The sequence below is a fragment of the Panthera tigris genome, chromosome C2 (assembly GCF_018350195.1).
Source record: "Panthera tigris isolate Pti1 chromosome C2, P.tigris_Pti1_mat1.1, whole genome shotgun sequence".
NCBI lineage: Eukaryota > Metazoa > Chordata > Mammalia > Carnivora > Felidae > Panthera > Panthera tigris.
The window spans coordinates 15697355-15722265 of record NC_056668.1 but is presented as its reverse complement, the minus strand read 5'-3'; the positions used below and the strand labels follow the sequence as shown (position 1 = coordinate 15722265).

The 24911-nt window shown below is 41.0% G+C and overlaps 1 long non-coding RNA gene and 1 pseudogene across 1 annotated transcript in view; one reads left to right on the top strand and one right to left on the bottom strand.

Annotated features, from left to right (window-relative positions):
* Positions 1–9878: 9878 nt before the first annotated feature.
* LOC102966119 lies at positions 9879–10218 on the top strand (annotated as a pseudogene).
* Positions 10219–20594: 10376 nt separating this feature from the next.
* The window catches only part of LOC107180876, a 28581-nt gene continuing 24264 nt past the window's right edge, over positions 20595–24911 (bottom strand). The window contains exon 3 of the long non-coding RNA XR_001511633.2: positions 20595–20628. This is a non-coding gene — a long non-coding RNA (uncharacterized LOC107180876). The remainder of the gene's footprint in view (positions 20629–24911) is intronic.

Below are 24911 nucleotides of genomic sequence, written 5' to 3'. Positions count from 1 at the left end.
AGATCTGAGCCTTGGAAAGGGAAAGATAAAGAGATAGTAGGATGAGGTAAAGTTATGTGTGAGACAGACTGCCCCCTCCACCCCCCTGCTTCTTAATTGCCTGCTCACTTCTCAAAAATGAAGTAAATACTGAACATGCTGACTTTCCCTATCATTCCTGTAAATAAGGATATGACTCACAAATCCTGCAATCTCCAGAATGCCATAGATTCTATGGTGATTTGATTTAAAAATAGCTGGGAAAAAGCAAGAAATCATGTGTAAGTTGGGATGGTTTTTCTTTTCTTTCTCTTTCCTTTTCTTTCTTTCTTTCTTTCTTTCTTCCTTCCTTCTTTATTTCCTCCTTTCTTTCTTTCCCTTTCTTCTTTCTTTCTTCCTTCTTTGTTTCTTTCTATTTTTTAAACTTAATTTAAAATGTTTATTTATTTTGAGAGAAAGAGTGTGTGAGGGGCAGAGAGAAAGAATCCCAAGCAAGCTCCGCACTGTCAGTGCAGAGCCTGATGGGGGGCTTGATCCCATGAACCGTGAGACCATGACATGAGCCGAAAGCAACAGCCAGATGCTTAACTGACTGAAGCATCGAGATGCCCCTGTTTTTGTTTTTCATTTAACTTGTTGTTGTGTCAAGCCCTATTCAGTCACAATATATATTCTGAGAATATCTGGTTTCCCGACCAAATTTTAGGGATTTCTGCCTTCTGGGAACTAGCATAGTGAACACAGGGGTCAGATCTCAGATCCCAGGTGAGAAGACTCAAGACTCGGGAGTCACTGTGCTCTACATGCAAATCTCCATCTGGTTGTACGTTCTTCTTTTCACAGAGAGAGATGAATGTTGATGGCATTTGAATACACTGACCCCCACCCCCAAACTGTTACAAAACCATTGCAATATTATAAATACAGATATGCAGGGTGCTAATTATAATAATAGTGGTTCAAGTAGCAGTGACTATAAAAGCCTACTGAGCGGCATTCACTGACCTTTAGCTGGCTGACCCAGAGATGGGAAGCAAGGAGTCTCTTTATTATTGGTGCTAAAACCCCCAAAGCGAGACTTTCTGCAAACCTAGTTTGAGTTTGAGATTGAGGATTAAGGTGCAGGTGAGGAGTTTGTATATCCCCCCAAATCTCAGTCCTTCTCTCTGTAATCAATGTCCCTGTAGGGAACAAGAGCGCATTCAAAAGGGGCCAATGAAAGGAGACCTAATGAAGGGAATATTTACCAAGTTGGGGACAGAGTTAAGGGAAGCTGGGAGGATTGGTGAAGCCGTTGGGACTGGCAGCCTCAGGGAAGTCTCTCCTACGCCTTGGAAGATGAAGGAAGGAAGAAGCAGTACTAGGACCTGGCAGGGACTGTTCTGGAGAGGAGGCTCTGCCCCATCACATTCCCAAGAATTTGTGCTTTGGTGGGGAGGTGAGGCCACAGCTTACCCAGGGCTTAGGTGGGAGTAGCCTAGAGGATAGATACTTCGGTCTTTCCCTCCTCCTGTCCTTCTCTCTTCTGCTGGTGGCTCCCACTGGGAAAACCCAATCACAAGTCAGAGGGCAAGGGAACTTTGTTGCTGTGGTCCCTCTAACCAGGCTCCTGGGGCACATACCAGGGTGGAAAAGTGGGGAGAGTGATCCATCTACAGAGGTGCATGGAGAGTCTTTTTTTTAACTTTTTATATTTTTCAAAGAGAGAGAGAGAGAGACAGAGTGCGAACAGGGGAGGAACAGAGAGAGAGGGAGACACAGAATCCGAAGCAGGTTCCAGGCTCTAAGCTCTCAGCACAGAGCCTGACGCGGGGCTTGAACTCATGAACTGTGAGATCATGACCTGAGCCGAAGTCAGACACTCGACCAACTGAGCCACCCAGGCATCCCTGAGAGTCTTTTGCACAGATGACCATCAAGGTAAAAAGGTAGAAATACCTCAGTAGCTAATTAATAACAAACAAACAAAAAAACCCCAAGATGGCCAGGATGGCCAAGTTTGTGATTTTAACCCTGTGTCCTTCCTAGTTTGTCCATTAAATGTCTGGATATATGAGCCAGGAGGACCATCAGCCCCTCCCTTCCTGAGGATGGGTCAGGGGCAGGGTTGTCAGACAAAATATGAGATGTGTATATATATACATATATATATATATGGCATAAGTATGTCCCAATCATTGTGTAAAAAAAAAAAAAAGCTATTTATCTGAAGTTTAATTTTAACTGGGAACTCTGTATTTTAAATTTTTTTTTAATTTTTTTAAAGTTTATTTATTTATTTTGACGGGGGGGGGAGGGGCACAGAGAGAGGGAGAGAGAATCTCAAGGAGGCTCCACACTGTCAGTGCAGAGCCCAACATGGAGACTGAACTCACAAACCATGAAATCAGGACCTGAGCCAAGATCAAGTGTTGGTCGCTGAACCCACTGAGCCACCCAGATGCCTCTGTATTTTGTTTTAAATGGTTTATTTAGTTTTGAGAGGTGGGGGAGAGGAGCAGAGAGACAGACAGAAAATCTAAAGCAGGCTGAGCACTGTCAGCACAGAGCCCGACACGGGGTTCGATCCCCTGAACCAGGGGGATCATGACCTGAGCTGAAATCTAGAGTAAGAGGCTCAACTGAACCCCCCAGGTGCGCTGGGAGCTCTGTATTTTTATTGGCTGAGTCTGGCAATCCTAATTTGGGAGGATGGTGGAGAGAAAGCTGGGCGCGGAGACCCTGCCCCCTCCCAACCTCATCCTTAACTGCTGTTTGTTTAGAAGAAAGTGCTCTGGAAGTTGAATGTGGTATCAGATTTCTGAAACCATGCTTTTGCAACATCAGTGTTTGAAATGTTAAGTATGTAATAAAAAAAAAAAAAGAAGAAAACACTGCTTCATGATCAAATAAATTGAGTAACACAGGGCTAAAAAAAGTTAAAGAGCTCTCAGCTTTAGGATTTCTCCTGGCCTTTATTTATTTATTTAAAGATTTTATTTTTAGGGGCACCTGGGTGGCTCAGTTGGTTAAACATCTGACTTTGGCTCAGGTCATGATCTCACAGTTTTTGAGTTCCAGCCCCGCGTTGGACCCTGTGCTGACAGCTCGGAGCCTGGAGTCTGTTTCGGATTCTGTGTCTCTCTCGCTCTCTGCCTCTCCTCTGCTCACACTCTGTCTCTCTCTGGCTTTCAAAAATAAATAAAGGTTTTTAAAAACTTTAAGATTTTATTTTTAAGTAATCTCTACATCCAACGTGGGGCTTGAACCCACAACCTCAAGATCAAAAGCTGCACACTTCACTAAACTAAGCCAGCCAGGCGCCCCTCCCCTGGCCTTTAATGCTAACATGCATTTGACACCAATAATAGCGTTTTCTTGTTTAATTGAAAACCCAAGACAACGAACAAATGACAAGCCCAAGTTCCTTCTGTTCTACAGTGACCAGAGTTTTCCATTGAAAGGCAATTAAATTTAGCAGTCATTTTGATGTCGATCATGTTAAAACAGAATGTTACTATTATTTCAGCATATTGCTTTAAGGCTTAATTTGCATTTATAAAGGCCGTTTTAAAGCTCCCCATAAACATTTGCAAAGTGATAGTGTTCTATTTAATAAGATATTAGATTGCCCACTTGATTCTGCATGGTTTTGCTTAGCTTCATATGAGGAATCAATTAAAACCAAATTATCATCCAAGCAGGGCAATCCTAGATTTTTCAGAGAGAAACATGAGGGTGAAAATATCAGCTTTCTCTGCTTCACAAGGTTACTTTTGGAAAGAAATGAATTGTTGTGAAAGGTGCACGAAAGATCACTGTGCTGTAGAAGTCTTATTATCACCCTCACTGTAGAGTTGGTGAGCTACACAGGTCTTATAGCTTTCTTTCTTTCTAGTCATAAGTATTTTAGCTAATTTGTTGTCCAATGTGTGATCCTGTTCTGTAATGTGCAATGGGAGAATAAGGGAGGTGTATTGGGATTAGAATCAGTGGCAAAGGGGCAGATTCCATGCTTGTGCCCCGGACCCAATCACCACCCCCTAGTAACAGTGGAAAGATTCTTCTATAATGTGAAAAAGCATTTTTTTTTTTCCACATCATAGAGTAGGTGTGAACATAGAGTCCTGGGTTGGTTTGGAGGTTCTGCTCCATAAAATCTTCAGAGCCTCAAATTTATCTGCTCTTATTAAGGGATGTCCCTCATTATTATATTAAAATTTTTTTTAACGTTAATTTATTTTTGAGACAATGCGGGAGACAGAGTGCAAGCAGTGGAGGGGCAGACCAGAGCCTGATGCGGGACTCGAACTCACAAACCATGAGATCATGACCTGAGCCGAAGTCGGACGCTTAACCTATAGAGCCACTCAGGTGCCCCTAGGGATGTCCCTCGTTATTATAATCTGAGATGCCAGCTGCTCATTGTTAGGGTTCAAGATGGCTACAGGGAGTAGGGACAAGAAGAAGAGAGGCCAACTTGGTGGGCTGGCTATCCTGGAAGCTGCCATGAGATGCTTCTGGGCCATGGGGTCCCCAGATGTTTGGTCAAACATTATTCTGGGTGTCTCTGTGAGGGTGTTTTTGCATGAGATTTACTTTTTTGTTTGTTTTTATTTTGCGAGATAGAAAGAGAGAGAGAGAATGAGCGAGGGAGGGGCAGAGAGAGGGAGTGAGACAGAATCCCAGGTAGGCTCTGTACTGTCAGCAAAGAAGCTCAAACTCATGAATCATGAGATCATGACCTGAGTCAAAATCAAGAGTCTGAGGCTTAACCGACTGAGCCACCCAGGCTTTCTGGGATTTACTTTTTAATTAGTAAAATGAGTAAAGCAGATTGGCCTCCCTAATGTGGGTGGAGCTTGTCTGATCAGTTGAAGTACTGAATAGAACAAAAAGGCTATGAGTAAGAGAGATCTCCTCCTGCCTGCCTCCCTTGAGTTGGGATGTTGGCTCTTTCCTGCCTTTAGACCAGATAAGAGACATTGGCTCTTTCTGGGTCTCAAGCCTGTCCACCTTCACATGAGAACTGCACCATTGGCTTCCTAGGTCTCTAGCTAACAGATGACAAATCTTGGGACTTGTCAGCCTCCATAATCACATGCGCTAATTCCCTTTAATAAATCCCCCCCCCCTCTATCTCCTATTGGTTCTGTTTCTCTGGGGAACTCTGGCCAATACAATCCTATTGCTTGAAACTTAGTATGGAAGAAAAAGAACCAGTATATGGGGTGAAGTGTGTGGGGGCGGATGCAGAAGATTCTGCCACAAGAAGGAAACTCAAACCCTTGAGGGTAGTGGTGAATCAGCAGTGACGGGGCTACGTTGTTTTATTTTGGGAGCTGATTAAAAGCACTGCCATACCAGCAGGTCAGGCTCTCCATTTATCAATTTGGGCAGCAGTGTCCTCTGTCTTACCAGGTGAAAGTTCTTGGAAGATATTGATCATATCCAAATTCCTTCATTTTAAATATCTTTTCAGAGTATGTTAAAGAAATTTTTTACATCCTATTTTTTTTTTTTGAGAGAGAGAGGCAGAAAGAAATCCCAAGCAGGCTCCACGCTGTCAGTGCAGAGCCGTTGGCGGGGCTCTCGCTCATGAATCCTGAGATCATGACCTGAGCTGAAATCAAGAGTTGGGCGCTTAACTGGCTGAGCACCACCCCCCACCATGTGCCCCTCTATCCAGAGTATGTTAAATACAAATATGTCTACAAATAGAAAGCCCTGTCACTTCGTGCAGAGATGCACGTTTGTATTTATATGAATATGTGTGTATAGAATGTGGAAATAGGACATTTGTTCTGTTTCAATGCATGAAATGGAAGTAAGGGTAATTACTTTTCTACAGTGAGTAATACACGCTCAGCTTGTAGGCATTTTCTTTTTCTTACACTGGGTAACGTCTGTTAAGGGTGAAGGATGACAAAGGATGGTTTTGACAATGGTGACGAATTACTCAGTTCCTAGATTGGGGATTTTGAAGCCACTTCACTAGCTAGGGGCAGATGTCACCCATTACTAGAGGTCTAGCATTCGATTTTAGGAGCAGTTATCTAAGCTCGTGTAAGAACTCTTAATAGGAACACGCGTCTCTTCCTACGCTCTGCGCAAAGATCAATTGTACATGACTCCTGATGGTTGTTGCTCAGAGTCGTTTCTTGCCTCCTATTCTTTCCATCTGTGGGAAAAGCATGGGACTGTGAGATCTCAGTTTGGTTTGCTATTATTCTTGGATCCTAGTATAAGGCCATCAGAGTAATAAATAGGTGGAAATTTGAATAAATGCTTCCTTTTAATTTGTAATTGGTTCAAACTTAAAAAAAGCTTGATGTAGCATCAGGGTTTATTGCATAATTTGTGGACCAAGCGTGACATGAAAATTTGGACCCCTTGGTTCAAAAACTAAGAATCTCTGACACTGACAGTAAAGCATTTAAAGCCAGGGCAGGGCCCTTCTGAGTGCAGGTCCTGTGCAACTGCACATGTGGCACATCTATGAAGCCAGCCGTGCTTAGCTCTGTATGATCATCACTTTGATGCCCTTGAAGTCTCCACAAAACTCCCACTTTATCCTCTCCCTCCATGTCCTCGAATCTTCTCTTTCTTCCGAAATCTTTACTTTGTATAACATTATAGGAAATGAGAGAATCTAAAGAGAAAACATTAATTGATTTTAGACTCCCCCCCCCTTTCCTTCCTATCAGGGCTCACAGACATTTCCCTGTTTTCTGACTTCCTCTAAATCGATGCAGTACCCTAGGTTGCTTCCTTGTCATGTATACACACGTGGAGAACATTCGTGGGGCTGTATGTAGGGAATTGATTCCTATCATATAAACTAGGAATAGTCTTCAAAGGCCCTTGACATTTAATATGGAAAAGTGACCTATAAGAATCACGTCATGCACATGTAGTGAAAAGTGAACTAATTACCCAGGGAGATGGGATATACCTGGATCCTGAAAAGATTTATAAGGCAAATTAAAGGCACAACTTTTTTTCTTTTTTTTTTTTAAATATGAAGTTTATTGTCAAATTGGTTTCCATACAACACCCAGTGCTCATCCCAACAGGTGCCCTCCTCAATGCCCATCACTCACCCTCCCCTCCCTCCCACCCCCTATCAACCCCCAGTTTATTCTCAGTTTTTAAGAGTCTCTTATGGTTTGGCTCCCTCCCTCTCTAACTTTTTTTTCCTTCCCCTCCCCCATGGTCTTCTGTTAAGTTTCTCAGGATTCACATAAGAATGAAAACGTACAGTATCTGTCTTTCTCTGTATGACTTATTTCACTTAGCATTAACACTCTCCAGTTCCATCCACGTTGCTACAAAAGGCCACATCTCATTCATTCTCATTGCCAAGTAGTATTCCATTGTGTATGTAAACCACAATTTCTTTATCCATTCATCAGTTGATGGACATTTAGGGTCTTTCCATAATTGGCTATTGTTGAAAGTGCTGCTATAAACATTGGGGTACAAGTGCCCCTATGCATCAGCACTCCTGTATCCCTTGGGTAAATTCCTAGCTGTGCTATTGCTGGGTCATAGGGTAGTTCTATTTTTAATTTTTTGAGGAAACTCCACACTGTTTTCCAGAGTGGCTGCACCAGTTTGCATTCCCACCAACAGTGCCAGAGGGTTCCCATTTCTCCACATCCTCACCAACATCTACAGTCTCCTGATTTGTTCATTTTAGCCACTCTGACAGGCGTGAGGTGATATCTCAGTGTGGTTTTGATTTGTATTTCCCTGATGAGGAGTGACGTTGAGCATCTTTTCATGTGTCTGTTGGCCATCTGGATGTCTTCTTTGAAAAAGTGTCTGTTCCTGTCTTCTGCCCATTTCTTCACTGGATTATTTTTTTTTGGGTGTGGAGTTTGGTGAGTTCTTTATAGATTTTAGATACTAGCCCTTTATCTGATATGTCATTTGCAAATATCTTTTCCCATTACATCAGTTGCCTTTTAGTTTTGTCAATTGTTTCCTTTGCAGTGCAGAAGGTTTTTATGTTGATGAGGTCCCAATAGTTCACTCTCACCATTGTTATTTAACGTAGTGTTGGAAGTCCTAGTATACAGCTCTCTCAATTGTCTGTGTATGTGTATGTGTGTGTGTGTGTGTGTGTGTGTGTTCTTTCAATACTTTCTTGAATATATAACATCTTACTGTGTCCCACATTAAGTAATGAATTAAATAAAACCTTTGCCATGTGTTTATTTAATATTTGTATTGATTTATGTATCATGTTTTTACCTTTAAAAAATTATCTTTTAACTTAATAAAAAAAAAAGTGCTTCCTGAATGGCAGATAAGGATCTCCAAAAATCTGCTTCTCCATAAAGGCAATAAAAGCTGTGGCAAAAGTCAAAATCAAATTTTTCTGTATTCTGAAAATTAACTAAAGAATTACACAATTCCAAGTCGTGTTTATCAAGAAAAATGGCTGACTCTTGGTAAGAACCATCCTCCTCTCCCCTTGAGGACCAAAAGTTGCACAACGTGATAGCTGTGTGAACCAACAGTCTAACTGGAGAGGGTAGAATGGGTTTGGAACTTCCCCAAAGCCTGTCAACATTTGACCAATTGTCAACATTTGACCAGTAAAGCCTCTTATTGAAAATCCCCCTTCCCATGACCTGACTTTATTTGACCTGACTCAGAGCATGCTCTGTACCAACATCCCTGATTCTAGGGACTTGGGGAAAAAAAAATCAATGGCAATTGTTTAAGATTGCAGCTATCTGAGATGAGGTTACTGAGTGGGCCTAATCAAAACACTTAAAAAAGAACAACAGAGAAATGAGAGGTCCATAAGAGATTTTGAAAAGCTCACACACATTCTTGGAAATCTAGAAGACCATGTACATACACAGAAAAGGCCCCAGAAGGTCCTAATCTTTCCTCTCTAGCTTGCCTTGAGGCTCTGCACAAGCTAAGACAGAGGTGTAAGATCCCAACACACAAAGGCTGGGAGAGTTATTAGTCCAAAGCATTTATGGAAATCTCTAGGTAATCATTAGCTGACCACTAAGCTAACCAGGCAGAGACTTCAACAGCCACATATGACAAAGAACACAGACTTTACACAAAGACTGCAGAAAAGTCACTAAGCTGATAAATAAATAAAAAGCAACAATAATAACAAAAACAAAAAAAACAGCAACAAAAAAGCCTGGAGAGAGCATCTGATTTCCAGAGTTGCCACAATATATTGTTTAAAACAGAAAAATATTTTTTCAACAGAAAAATATAAGACACACAAAGAAACAAGAATGTGTAGCCCATGCAAAAGAAAACAACCAGACAATTCTCTCTAACAATGTCCAGACTTTGGACTTTTTAAACAAAGACTTTAAATCACCTAATGAACTAAAGGAAACCATGTTTAAAGAATTAAAGGAAAGTGTGAGAATAATCCAAAACTATAATCAACTATAATCACCTATAATCAATCTTGTAAATTCCATTTACAAGAGCAAAAAAAAAAATTTAGAAGTGAATTTATTTAAAGCACAAGATTTATATACAGAAAACACACAAAATGTCTGAAAAAAATTAAAGAATATCTACATAAATGGAAAAACATCCCATATTCGTGGATCAGAAGGCACTATTGTTAAGACGGCAATATTCTACAAATTGATCTATGTGTTCAACTCAATCCCTCTCAAAGTCCCAGCTGCTATTTTTTTTTTTTTGCAGAAACTGACAGGTTAATATTTATATGGAAACTCATGGAAACAGAATATTCAAAGCAATCTTCTAAAAGATTAAGAAGCTTGTAGGATGTAGACTTCCCAGTTTCAAAACTTATTACGAAGCTACAGTAATAAAGTGGTAAAGACAATGTGGTACTGGCATAATTCAATGGATAAACCATAATCTTTTCACTCTCTCGAGTCCTCGCTTCGAAGATGACCAGGAAAAGAAGGAATAATGGTCATGCCAGAAAGGGCCACGGCCAAGTGCAGCCTGTTTGCTCCACCAACTTCTCCCACTGCATGCCCAAGGAAAAGGCCATTAGGAAGTTCATTATTCTGAACATAGTGGAGGCTGCCACCATCAAGGACATTTCTGAAGCAAGTGTCTTGGACGCCTAGATGCTTCTCAAGCTGTATACAAAACTACATTGCTGTGTGAGTTGTGCCATTCACAGCAAAGTAGTTAGGAATCACCCTCGTGAAGCACAGAAGGACCCCACTCTGATTTAGACCCACAGGTGCTGCCTCATGACCTCCATCAAAGCCCATGTAAGGAGATAAGTCTTTAAGGACTGAAGAAAAACTGCTTTGTGCAAAAAATAAAATAAAATGGAGATTATACTTTAAACACACACACACACACACACACACACACACAAACAACAAATATTTTATCTTTTCAACAAATAGTGTTGGAACAACTGGATGCAAAAGAATAAAGTTGAACCCCTTACCTCACACCATGTATAAAATTAACTATATGGTCTGCAAATATTTTCTCTCATTCCGTAGGTTGTCTTTTCATTTTGTTGAACATGTCCTTGGTAATCAAACTGGAAAGCTGAATGTGTCTTCCCCATAGAAACAATCCTGTGTATACGTCAGCCACTTAGGGGTGGGATATGCTTGGGTGACCTGATCTAGGAGTGGTCCTAGTTATTTTAGAGGATGTGTAAGAAACGGACACAGCATTCCCACTTCCAAACAACTAGCCTCTCAACAAATTTAGATCAGACTCATTCTTCTCTTCTTCAAAGATTTTTTATGTCTGTCCTTCTTTTTATTGTTTTTAATCAAATTGATGCTGCATTCTTACAGAAAACTCCTGAATATATGTTCTGAAAATTTACCTCCTGTCATACACAGGGTAGAGAGGAAGACTGAGCAGGGGTTTTCCTGAATGTGTGGCAATAGTAATGACTCATGCTACTTCCTTTTTCTAACACTTTCTATCGGTGGGGAGGAGAAAGCTCACAGTCAGGCCTGGGATAAACCATCTTTATTTAGAGGGTGTCCTTGGCATAGTGATTGCTTTTTTTCTCCTTTTGCCACAATGCAAAGTGAGGAATTAAAAACGCAGAGCAAGTTGGAGAGAGTTTAGAACTGTAACTCTAGGAAAACAAGAAAAAGTCATCTGTAAAATAAATGCAACATATATTAAAATGAATTCCTTTGCATATGTCATAGAGAAAGTCAAACTTCGCCTATTTCTTTATTCTTTTGTGTGGTCAGAGGTACTAAATGACTCTTTAATCATACAAAGCCAATAAAGAGAACAGAGATGGAGAAAAAAAGGAGGAAGGAGTGCAAAGAAGATGGTAAGTGTGAACACAGTTTTCCAACGTGGGCAGTCCAGAGAGTATCTCAGTTCCCCAAAAGATGTTTGTTTTGTAATTTTATTGCATTATTCTTTTAGATGTTTTCTCTCTGAATGGCTAGAAGTCAACAATTCCAGACTCTAAATCTGTCTGTTGAAAGCAAGGCACTCAAGTCCTTTCCAATTCTCTCCACTCATAAAAAGAGGAATAATTGAGGGTTTTAGACCTTAAGAGATGTCTCGAAGCATTGCCCAGAGATTAAACATCAGCAATTATATAATGCTATTCATAACTTAAAACTGAGGGGAAAGAAGCCAAGTCATTGAGGAAACCAGAGCCAAAAAAAGGATTGCTATTTAGTTCACCCAACCGTGCTGCTTTTGAAATACTATAATTCAGATCATTCAATGAAACTTGTTTGCTTAAAATGTCCTGTTCTTTATTTAAAAAGAAGGGCTTAGAGTAAGGAAGGCATGAACTGCTTTTCCATAAATAGGTATAATTATACCCCACTGTATGTGGTATTATGAAAATTAAACATTTATCGGTGAAAGACCTAACACGGTCTGGCACATGTTAAGGGATTGGTAAGAATTGGCTGCCATAGTTTTTATTATTACTGCTGGTATTATTGTTATTATGATAGAGGTAGATCTGTGAGTGGCATGGAAATTGCTTGTAGTTAGATAACTGATCCGAATCATTCAGAATGTTTATATTGTATTTCACGGACATGGACAGAAAATAGAATAACATTTCAGCTTTGGTGTCAGCGTAGAATTAGTCAGTGCCAGATTCTCAAAAGAATGCTTACGTTTTATGTTATTGTCCAAAATGAATTTCAGTACTGGACTCCTGCATGTGAGACTTTGACTGCAACAACTAATTTATTTACCAGTTAATTTCTAAATCTTGAGCTATTTATCATTAATACGATGTCACATGCATTAAAAGCACCCTTTATTTATTTAAAAAATTTTTTTTCTATTTGTTTTTGAAAGAAAGAGAGTGAGAGAGAGGGAGGGACAAAGAGAGAGGGGGACAGAAGATCTGAAGAGGGCTCTGCGTGGACAACAGTGAGCCCGCCCCATGCAGGACTGGAACTCACAAACCATGAGATCATGACCCGAGTTGAAGTCAGACACTCAACCGACTGAGCCACCCAGACGCCCCCAAAAGCACCGTTTAAATAAAGAATACATGAGAAAAAATGGGACAGACTTTGAAATTTACTAATTGCCTTCTACCTCATCCATCTGGGTTATCTATATCTTTACTTTCAACGAGGCTATTTCATAACCTGTTATTTATTTTTTAATATTTAAAAAAATGTTTTTATTTATTTTTGAGAGAGAGAGAGAGAGAAGGGGACAGAGGATCCAAAGCCAGTTCTATGCTGACAGTGAAGAGCCCGATGCAGGGTTTGAACTCAAGAACTGCAAGATCATGACCTGAACCAAAGTCAGCTGCTTCACAGACTGAGCCACCCAGGCATCCCTCCCTTCACAACCTTTTAGATACAGAAGTTAACTTGTGGAAAATTTATTGTAATGCAAACACTTCCTGTCCGCAAAAATGCAAATTGTATTCCAGTGGATATTGACCAGTTTTGCCAGTTTTGCATCTGTTTGCAAATTCATTTCACATTCTTTATCTGACTACAAACTTGTGGTTCTCTTTTAAACTGGCTACAACATCTGTTGGCCCCTCATTAATTCCTGAGGTAAATAAAATCTTCTATACATGGTTATTTTATGTTGTGTGAAAGTCATAATTTTCTCTTCATTTAAATTTATCCTTTAATAAAAAAAGATTTCTTCTTTAATGAGTATAAGCATCAAATTTATATGACTCCCTGAGGAACACATCTGAAATTCAAGCACATAACCTTCCTCACCAGTGTTCTTGTCAAGGTCAGAATTACACGCTTCTTCCTGCAGCTTCTGGACGGTCATTGTCAGAAAGTCAGTCAAAGACGGCCAAGATTACTAAGTGAAGAATAGAGTCCTGGGAATTTTTTAATAGCCTTTTCTATGGGAGAAAAATCTGCAAAAGTTTCTAAGGCAATGGGCAATGAGTTGCCAGGAAAAATAGGTATTAACCAGAGTAAGTGAAATCCCTCTAGAGGGCTTCCTTGAAAGAGAATTTGGAAGCCAGGTTTGGGTTCAGAGAGGATTCAACCCACAAGAATATATTCATAACTAACACTCTTTGAGGTTTTAAACTAAAATTTGGTTAATGTCTTTTAAGAAAGCAAAACATTGGAAAACATTTTGCTTTCATATTTTATCACTATAGGTGCATCGTTTAAAGTATAGAAATAGAGGGGCACTTAGCTGGCTCAGTCGGAGGGGCATGTGACTCTTGATCTCAGGGTCATGGGTTCACACCCCATGTTGGGTATAGAGATTACTTAAATAAACTTTAGGGGCGCCTGGGTGGCTCAGTCGGTTAAGCGCCCGACTTCAGCTCAGGTCACGATCTCGAGGTCCGTGAGTTCGAGCCCCACGTGGGGCTCTGGGCTGATGCCCCAGAGCCTGGAGCCTGCTTCCGGTTCTGTGTCTCCCTCTCTCTCTGCCCCTCCCCCGTTCATGCTCTGTCTCTCTCTGTCTCAAAAATAAATAAACGTTAAAAAAAAAAAAAAACTTTAGAGGCAACTAGGTGGCTCAGTCCATTAAGCCTCTGAATCTTGATTTCGGCTCAGGTCATGATCTCGCAGTTCATGAGTTCTAGACTCGGACTTAGTCCTGGCAGTGCTGAGCCTGCTTGGGATTCTTTCTCTCTCTCCTGTTCTCTCTGCCCCTCCCCTACTCCCATTCACTCTCTGTCTCTCTCAAAATAAATAAATGAACTTAAAAAAAGTAATGAGTGTAACCTTTAAAATAAATAAATAAATAGACGTTAAAAAAACAAATAAATAAAATAAAATATAGGAATAGAACCATTCAAATGTTCTCTAAGTAGTATGCTGCTAAAATTTCAGTCCTTCTTACTTAATTTAATCTCACATAATTGGAGAATTGAATATTTTACAACTATAATACCATTCTACTTATGTAAGTAATATTTTATATAATTGAAATAATTATGTGGGAGGAATTTAGTCAACCCAACTATGTAACCATTCATGTAGGTCATAGAATTATAAAGATATTTAAAATATATTTCTATGTGAATGCGTAGTGCTTCTAACAAAAGAGGTATCAAACTATAATCATATAAGTAGCTGAAGATTATAAATAATGACCATTTAATGAATATGACTAATTACATTAGTGGGTGTTTAATAAAAAAGGAAGCAAGTATGACAATGTAAGTGTGTGTCACCATGTGGAACATTTAATAAAAGATTACAAAGACCTAATGAGAGCTTTTTTGAATTAATACAGTATCTGTTTTTAAAACTAGTAATAATTAAAAAAAACTAGTAATAATCTTTTATTGTGAGTATGCTTCATATATTGCCTATTATTAATCTGATCAGAAGATGAGATAATTTTGTCAATCACTACTCAAGCATCACTTCCCTTGTGAAGCCATTCCTGATGCCCATAAGGCAAAATGAGATGTTCTTTCCTTTCTGTTCCCACAATGTGTATGCCATAAGGCTCAACAATTGTTATTTATCCATGGATCTATATCTATAGGTGTGATATAATAGAAACAATATAGACGTTGGAGTCAAATCAGATTTGAATCCTAAAATCACCAAATTGTTGGTTGAGTGATCATAGATGAGCAAATTAACCTGAACTTCACTCAGCAAGAGGCACATAACAATCATTATAGCATTATTGTATATGCTTATGTACACAATAGTGTTATATTATTATTGCATATGTTTATATGTACAATAACATTTAGTAATGTTGTGATTAAGACTAAGGGAAATTATTGGGGTGCCTGGCTGGCTTGGTCAGTGGAGCGATGACTCTTGATCTCGAAGTTCTGATTTCGAGCCCCGTGTTGGGTGTAGAGATTGCTTAAAAAGAGTAAAATATTAAAAAAAAAAAAAAGATTAAAAAATTGTATATGTTGCCACCTGGAGCATAGCAGGTGCTCAAAAAAGTTTACATAAACATTTCCACCTCTTACCTAGATGGTAAGTAAACTATTTTATCAATTTCATTATATATTTGCCATATAATGCTAAATAAATGTTGTAAGAGAGAAGTGTAAAAGACTAAATTATAAATGCCTTAGAAGTTGTTAGTATTTCCCATCTTGTTTTGATAAGTCATTGTTAATATTCACTTTCTCCTCAACTTGGTTAGAGGTGCTATTTTGACACCCATATTTGAAAAAAAATGCAAACAATTGAGCAATTTATCACCCTTGCGAAATATCCCTGGTGTTCCTTCTTCATTATTGACGGGGAGAGACTAATGTCCAATGCTACTCAACTGGGTAAAGATGAAACATTTCCCAGGCAGAAAGATCCCATCTTGCCTGCTCATGAAGTCTGGCCTAGGCGAGTGGGGCAGGGGTGCTGGGGGTGCCGGGGCTCTGACACAAGTGGAGTGACCAGACCCTGCCCAACCATCTAGCTGGGTTGCTCACCATTCATTTCCTACCTTCTCACACTAGCCAAACCAGATTTCAGCCAGTCTCTGGACCTGCCACTGACTTTTCACCAGAAAGGTCTTCTGCTTGAACTACATTTCCTCACGTTGTGGTTTGCGTCCTTTGCAACTCAACTCAGTTCCCATTTTGCCTAGAAAATCTTTTTGGGGGGCGCCTGGGCGGCTCAGCCAGCCAAGCGTCCGACTTTGGCTCAGGTTTGTGAGTTCGAGCCCCACATCGGGCTCTGTGCTGACAGCAGGCCTGGAACCTGCTTCAGATTCTGTGTCTCCCTTTCTCTCTGCCCTTCTTCCACTTGCTCACTCTCTCCCTCTCAAAAATAAATAAACATTAAAAATATTTTTAAAAAAAGGAATAAAAAGAAAGTCTTTCCGGAATCATCTTTATTTCTCTTCTATCCCCATTATGCCCCCTATAAGACAGAAGTTATAGTATCTCTTATAGGCCATGTTCCTCTCTTTTAGGATTAATAAATTACAGGCCAAGTCAAACCTTTATTTTAACAAGCAATGCATATATCAGCATTAGTATGCCCCCAATACCCCATGAGATTTATATGTACTATTAGTTGCTTATCTGAAGTTCAAATTTAACCAGGCACCCTGTGTTTTTAAAAAAAAAAAATTTTAATGTTCATTTATTTCAGAGAGAGAGAGACACACAGAGCATGAAGGGGGAGGGACAGAGAGAGGGAGACACAGAATCTGAATGAAACAGGCTCCAGGCTCTGAGCTGTCAGCACAGAGCCCGACACGGGGCTCAAACCCACAAACCGTGAGATCATGACGTGAGCCAAAATTGGACACTTAACCAGCTGAGCCACCCGGGTGCCCAGGCACCCTGTATTTTTCTTTACTAGATCTGGCACTCCTACTCTCCTGTCCTGTGCTACCGTAGTGTATTGTTTCACTTGTCTTGTCCCACACCATGAGTCACAGCTGTTATCAGGCTCCTTTGGGGCTCAGCAGAGTGTCCAGACGCTTTGCTTTATCTACCTCACTCTTCCTGATGCTCCACCACCAAACGCCCAGCACAGGGCCTTAAATGCCATTGAGAAAGCAGAAGCAGTGTCCTCAGGCATCCTTTCATTAGCCCAGTTTAGTAGCAAATATCTGTTAAACTCCTGTACAGTGCTGGGCACGGAAGGATGTTCTGGAGATACAACTTCAAACAAGCCACGGCCATTGCCGTAAAGGAGCTCCCAGCTCACTCAGGAAAACAGGCAGGGCGGAAAGCAATCTCAATGGGTGCAATAAGTTCCAGAATAGGGTGAGGCAAGAACACGGGGGAGGGCACCAAACCCAGTCTCCGGGGGTTAGAGGAGTCTTCTAGGAGAACGAGCAGGTAGGTGGAGACCTAATAATTAATAAGAGTGAACAGGTGATAGCAGAGAGAGAGAAGGCATTCCAGGCAGAGGGAATAGCATGCATAAAACCCGAAGGTAAGAAAGAACCTGGCAGTCATGCTTAATGATTCAATCAAATCTGCCCTTTATTTCAAGCTTGTTTGACCCGTGGATGCCACTGTCCTTTAAGGCATCAGGCTTCTTCTTAACAGTTTTTTCTCAAGGAATTCAGTGATAACAGCTCTTTTTTCTCTCTCACCACTTGAGCCTTCTCTGAACTCCAGGTTGGTTTCTCTCTTCTTGGTGTAATCTGAGCATCGTCTTCAAGGATGTAGAGCTGACTGTGACCGGTCTGCTCTGCTCACCTCACTTTCTCCCATCCAGTCTCACCCCCTCTGCTCCATTCAGCCTTCTTTCCTATCTTTCCTTCTGTTTACTCCTTCCAGCTCTTGCTGCCCCATGGCGATGGATGCCTGTACCCACAGCTACCTTCTAATCCACTTTGAGTTATTTACCCTCATTCTGTGTCTCCTACCAAACCCAACCTATTCCATAAGGTAGCGCTAGGAACACTCGCAGGATTCTAGCTCTAAAAGGGCAATCACGAGAGAAAATAAAATCACATCCCTGATGAGAGGGGCAAAAAGGGAAAGAAGGAGGTTCTTAGGTAAAACCCATTTAAATCAAGCTGCCTCTTCACCAATATTCTTCATATTAGTCAGCTATTTTTGGTCATTTTTTTCATCCCTGGCTTGTGCCTCACACCTAGCAAACTGACGATGGAAGAATTTACCTTTTGTTCTTTTTTTTTTTTTTAACGTTTATTTATTTTTGAGAGGGAGAGAGAGAGAGGGAGAGAGAGTCCAGGTGGGGGAGCGGCAAAGAGAGAGGGAGACACAGAATCCAAAACAGGCTCCAGGATCTGAGCTATCAGCACAGAGCCCCACACAGGGGTCAAACCCACGAACTGTGGGATCATGACCTGAGCCAAAGTCGGATGCTCAACCGACTGAGCCACCCAAGCACCCCAAGAATTTACCTTTTGTCCTAAGTAAATCTTCAGTTATGGCCAGGTGGTAGAACTGAACAAATATGATGAACAGTAACTAGCTTTCTGTGCTAAGTGTGAAGTCAGGAATTTTTAGGGCTTATACAGAGTTTGTGACAACAGGGTATCTGTGTTGGTTAACTTTACGAATGCCCAGGATGCCCAGATATTTTGTCAAAAAGCAGCTTGGGCGCTTCTGGAGGGGTGTTTTGGGATGAGATGAACTTTGAAGCTGATAGACTGAATAAAGCAGATTGCCCTCCCCAGTGTGGGTGGGCCTTACATTCTACCGAAGGCCTGAATAGAACAAAGAGGCTGACCCTCCACCAAGTACAAGACATCTTCCTGCCTGAAAGCCATTCAGTTGGGTTATCAGTTCCTCCTATGGTCCCCAATGCTCCTGTCTTCAGACAGGAACCCACCACTGGCTCTCCTGATTCTCAGGCTTTCACCCTTGGACTGGAAATCTACTGTCAGCTTTCCTGAGTCTCCAGCTTACTGACTCACCCTGAGATTTGGGAACTTTCCTGCCTTTATAATTGCATGAGCTAGTTCCTTGTACTGGTTTTGTTTCTCTGGAGAACGCTGACAAATACAGTGTCACAGGAAACAAAGCAATCAGAAATTATTTTGATTAAAAGATGTGCCTTTACAAGGAAATTAAAAGCAAAAATGAACTATTGGGACCTCATGAAAATAAAAAGCTTCTGCACTGCAAAGGAAACAATCAACAAAACCAAAAGGCAACCAACGGAATGGGAAAAGATATTTGCAAATGACATATCAGACAAAGGGCTAGGATCCAAAATCTATAAAGACCTCACCAAACTCCACATCCGAGAAACAAATATTCCAGTGAAGAAATGGGCAGAAAACATGAATAGACATTTCTCTAAAGAAGACATCCAGATGGCCAATAGGCACATGAAAAGATGCTCAACATCACTCCTCATCAGGGAAATACAAATCAAAACCACACAGGGGTGCCTGGGGGGCTCAGTCGGTTGAGCTTTCTACTTCAGCTCAGGTCATGATCTCGCGGGTTGTGGGTTCGAGGCTTGTGTCGGGCTCTGTGCTGACAGCTCAGAGCCTGGAGCCTGCTTAGGATTCTATGTCTCCCTCTCTCTCCCTGCCCCTCCCCCTGGTCTCTGTCTCTCAAAAATAAACATTAAAAAAAAAAAACCACTGAGATACCACTTCACGCTGGTCAGAGTGTTTAAAATGAACAAATCAGGAGACTATAGATGCTGAAGAGGATGTGGAGAAATGGGAACCCTCTTGCATTGCTGGTGGGAATGCAAACTGGTGCAGCCATTCTGGAAAGCAGTGTGGAGGTTCCTCAAAAAATTAAAAATAGGCCTACCCTATGACACAGCAATAGCACTGCTAGGAATTTACCCAAGGGATACAGGAGTGCTGATGCATAGGGGCACTTGTACCCCAATGTTTACAGCAGCACTTTCAACAATAGCCAAATTATGGAAAGAGCCTAAATGTCCATCAACTGATGAGTGGATAAAGAAGATGTGGTTTATATGTACAATGGAATACTACTTGGCAATAAGAAAGAATGAAATCTGGCCATTTACAGCAACGTGGATGGAACTGGAGGGTATTATGGTAAGTGAAATAAGTCAGGCAGAGAAAGACAGATACCATACGTTTTCACTCATATGTGGATCCTGAGAAACTTAACAGAAGACCATGGGGGAGGGGAAGGGGGAAAAAAGTTACAGAGAGGGAGGGAGGCAAACCATAAATACTGAGACTGAGACTCTTAAATACTGAGAATAAACTGAGGGTTGATGGGGGCTGGGGGAGAGGGGAAAGTGGGTGATGGCCATGGAAGAGGGCACTTGTTGGGATGAGCACTGGGTGTTGTATGGAAACCAATTTGACAATAAATTATATTAAAAAAAAGAGACTGCTGTATAGTTTCACACTTGATGTATATTTGGTTAATACTGACAGCCCAACAATTATACTTCACAGATATCAATTCACTGGCATTTCCTCAGAATATAATCCTTTGCACTTTGATCGTTTTTCTACAACTTTCAGAGTTATAAAATAGCTGAAAGACAGTGAAAGGCAAAGACACAGTAGAAGGGTAGATGGGCAAGACCCAAGGTAATATGTTTCGGTCCCTATCCCAGTGTTTCACAACTTTTCCTGATACAGGAGTGGGCAGGAGAGCACAGAGATGCCACACCGGAATGTGGTCAAGGGGGCTGTTCATGGCCCCACCCTAGGGGGTAAGTTCTTTCGTGCCCCAGACTCTTCATCTGTGGGGAAAGGGGGTGCTTCAGGCGATCACTAAGGCTCCTTCCATTTCAGCAGTCTTCTTCAAAGTGTGGGTCTTGGACCAGCAGTGGCAGCATCACCTGAAAACTTGATAGAAATGCAAATTCTCAGACTCCATCCCAGGCCAACTGAATCAGAAGCTCTAGGGTGGGTTCCAAGAATCTGTGTTTTTACAAGCTCTCCAGGTGATTCTGATACAGTTACATTTTGGGAACCATTACATCCCAGTTTCCTAGGAGATAAGTCTTTGTTATCAGGGGACTCAGTTATCATAACAGTATATTTTCTACTTCCTCCTGAAGTTGGAAAGCATACAATTCTATGTGTAAAAGAGAAAGTCAGTTTGGTTGGAGCTTCTTTGCTCTAAGCAAAACTTCAATCTACTATTTATTTCAACAAAACTAGTTTATTTATTTTTTAAATGCTGGTTTATTTTTGAGAGAGAGGAAGAGACAGCATGAGCTGGGGAAGAGCAGAGAGAGAGGGAGACAGAGGATCTGAAGCAGGCTCTTTGCTAACAGCAGAGGGGGCTTGAACCCATAAACCGTGAGATCATGACCTGAGTTGAAGTCCAGTGCTCAACCGACTGAGCCACCCAGGTGCCCCTCAGCACAACCAGTTTAAAGGGAGGTCAGAGAAGTATTTCTCGAAGCTTTGGGTTTCACGTATTTTGTAGTTAGAAGCTTCTCTCCCAGTTGTCTTGGTGGGTAGAGATGAGACCAGTCTTCCCAAATCTTATTCTGGAAAACATTTCCTCTTTCTCTTCGCTTGCAAAGGCAATGATCACAAGGCTCTGTGTGGCACGATTGGAAAACTTTCTTTAAACCGTTTCCCTGGGTGGGGCACTTCCGTTCTTACATCTGATGAGCCATTCTGTTTCTGTTTGGTTCACAGAGGACTGCTTTGTCCTGTTTGCCACTATCATTTCCTTACAGGTTACAGCTCTCCTGTGCCATATGAAATGGTGGTTTTGGGGGCGCCTGGGTGGCTCAGTTGGTTAAGCATTTAACTTCGGCTCAGGTCACGATCTCACAGTTCATGAGTTTGAGCCCCGCATCAGGCTCTGTGCTGACAGCTCAGAGCTGGGACCCTGTTTCTGATTCTGTCTCCTTCTCTCTTTCCCTCCCCCACCCACACTCTGTCTCTGTCTCTCTCTCAAAAAAACAATAAAATAAAATAAATAAAATAAACATTAAAAAAAAAGAAATGGTGTTTTTCAACATCCTAATTCTATAACATGCCTTCTGCACATCCTCAGCATCGTGTGCTTTCCAGTGTTTTCTATACTAGCATGCTCTGCTCAGCTCCATCTGATTGACTGGGACAAAGGTGATCATTATTTGTAACCTGGTGCCTTGACCATCTTTGAAAACTCTTTTATTAGTGACTTAGCCTTTTTCTTTTTTCTTTTTTAAAGTTTACTATTTTGAGAGAGGGATAGAGAGAGAGAGAGAGAGAGAGAAAGTGAGTGGGGGTAGGGGCGGAGAGAGAGGCAGAGAGAAGATCCCAAGCAGGCTCCGCACTGTCAGCAAGGAGCCTGCTGTGGGGCTCAAACCCACAAACCATGAGATCATGACCTGAGTCGAAATCAAGAGTCTGATGCTCAATGGACTGAGCCACCCAGGCACCCCAATCAGTGACTTACCCTTAAGTATAGGTCAGCAATTACACTGACCAAAGAAGTATCTATGAACTTAACCACTGAGACTTCAGAACTTGTCAATATGTCACTGTTCACAGTGTAGAGAAGTTTCTCCAGGAGGTATAAACAGGTGTACTAGGAAGAAAGCATTGTGTGTGGTCAATTCTCTCTCTTGAAGATTCGTAATGGACATTGTGCTAAAGGCTCCGAGAGTCTTACCGTAAAGAAACTTATCTGTGTTTAACGCAATATTTTCCAAACTTCTTTGAGCATGGAACATTTGTACAACAGGCATATCTAATTATATCCAGCTTGGGAAAGGCAGGTGTAGAAGATTTGAGTTGATGTACAAGACATTTCACAGAATCCAATTTCATTCATTTATAGTCAAATGAGGTAAGATATTTCAGCACCAGTCTTAGATAACAAAACATCAATGCAAATGTGAGTTATATGCTGATTATGGTAACTGAGTCTACCATAGCTTTGTTACTCAAAACCTGGGAGCCTTTTAGAATCTCAGGTCCTGGGGCGCCTGGGTGGCTCGGTCGGTTAAGCGTCCGACTTCGGCTCAGGTCATGATCTCACGGCCCGTGAGTTCGAGCCCTACGTCAGGCTCTGTGCTGACCGCTCAGAGCCTGGAGCCTGTTTCAGATTCTGTGTCTCCCTCTCTCTCTGCCCCTCCCCTGTTCATGCTCTGTCTCTCTCTGTCTCAAAAATAAATAAACGTTAAAAAAAAAAAAAAGAATCTCAGGTCCTAATCTAGATTTATTTATCAAATGCTTCATTTGAGTAAGCTGTGATTTCCATGCCCTTTAAAGTCTCAGAAGCACTGATGGCAGCATTTTTCCTGTTATTTCCTTTTCTTACTGCCTACTCTATCTGGAATTCCTTGGGATACTTCCCTTCCTGGAAATTCAAAATCTTTGCCATCATTTAAACTTTTTTTAAAGTTTATTTATTTTGAGAGAGAGAGAGAGAGAGAGAGAGAGAGAGAGCGCATGTGTGTGGGGGAGGGAGAGAAAGAGAGAGAGAATCCCAAGCAGGCTCTGTGCACAGAGGCTGATTTGGGGCTTGAACTCACAAACAGTGAGGTCATGACCTGAGCCGATATCAAGAGTCAGATGCTCAACTGACTGAGCCACGCAGGTGCTCCTTTGCCATCATTTTAATGCAAACTTTCATTTCTCTTTCCCTTCTCTGAATTCTAATATCCTATGTGATTTGTTTTATACCAGTATTGTGGCGGGGCCTGGGAAAATTCTGTGAGGATTGTAGTAAACTTTTGAAAATTAATAGCATTCCCTAAACTGTTGAACAATATTAATTAGTTTTCTAAAGTCAGTGTCTCTTTCTTTAATTGTAGGAAAGGGTGGGGAGTGTATTAATTATCTCTTTCCATTTAGAAGAGTTCCTAAGAGTTAAGAATATAAATTCTGCATCTATTAAAAATAACAATCCTTGGGGCGCCTGGGTGGCTCAGTCGGTTAAGCGTCCGACTTCGGCTCAGGTCACGATCTCACGGTCCGTGAGTTCGAGCCCCTTGTCGGGCTCTGGGCTGATGGCTCAGAGCCTGGAGCCTGCTTCCCATTCTGTTTCTCCCTCTCTCTCTGCCCCTCCCCCATTCATGCTCTGTCTCTCTCTGTCTCAAAAATAAATAAACGTTAAAAAAAAATAAAAAAAAAATAAAAATAACAATCCTTATCATGATAATTTATTTCCAGATGTCTGCCTGTCAGAACCATGCAGTGGAAGCCACAATAAGCATGATACAGGCGCATATATAGAATTCTCTAGAAAGATTCCTTCACTATGGGCTTCGCTGATCCAGGATGCTGTTGAGGGGTCGCCCTGCATTGGTGGCCATGTTGCTTGTAAAGGAACGATGTGTTTTCAGTCACCCTGTCATCCACTGAAAGTTAAAAAAAAGTCACAGTGAGAATCTATGGGTTACATATCAATTTTTTCACTGCAGGCAGATTAAATAACATGTTCAGGCTGGGCATTAACTAAAATGTCTGAGATTTGACCATGTCTTCAATAGACAATGAATTTGGGTTTTGGTGACCCAGTCCTCCAAGTATTTCCAGAAGAAGCAGTGAGAGGAAATTTTAAATTCTGACAAAGATTTATTAAGTTTCCTCTTTGGTGGGGAAGAAGAGCTGTCTAGTGATATCTAAGACATTCAGAGCTTGTAATCATTCTTGTTCCAAGAAAACACCGGTTCTCTAGGTTTATTAGCCTATAAGATCACAGAATTCCAAGAATATTCCTGAAAGTTCTCTCTTCTTCAACACTTGCACTCATATCTATTCATGTCAGTAAATAAGGTAGCCTTAATATATTAAAATATGTATCATGTAAAAAGGAAGTGAAAGTTACAAATATGGGAAAAGAATGTGATACAAAGAAGTGCATTCTGTATTTAGCAAGGAAACCATGAAAACTTCTGAGAAAAAGTTAAATGTATGAGGTCACTAACTCAACATTTTAAATTCCCCAGTGCTGAATTTTTATGGCTTACAAGCAATCTGAAAGGCATTAAGTTTCTAGGAAAAAGTGTTGCAATTCTGGATTTTTGCCTGTCTTTTGACCCTAATAAGGCTGTTTAAAAATAAAGTTATCAACGGAACTTGGTCTGTGTCTAAAATGAGGAATAATACTCTGTCCTTACAAGCCTCTGATATCATATACCTTCATACTTTACAAAAACTCAGATTCGCTGAGG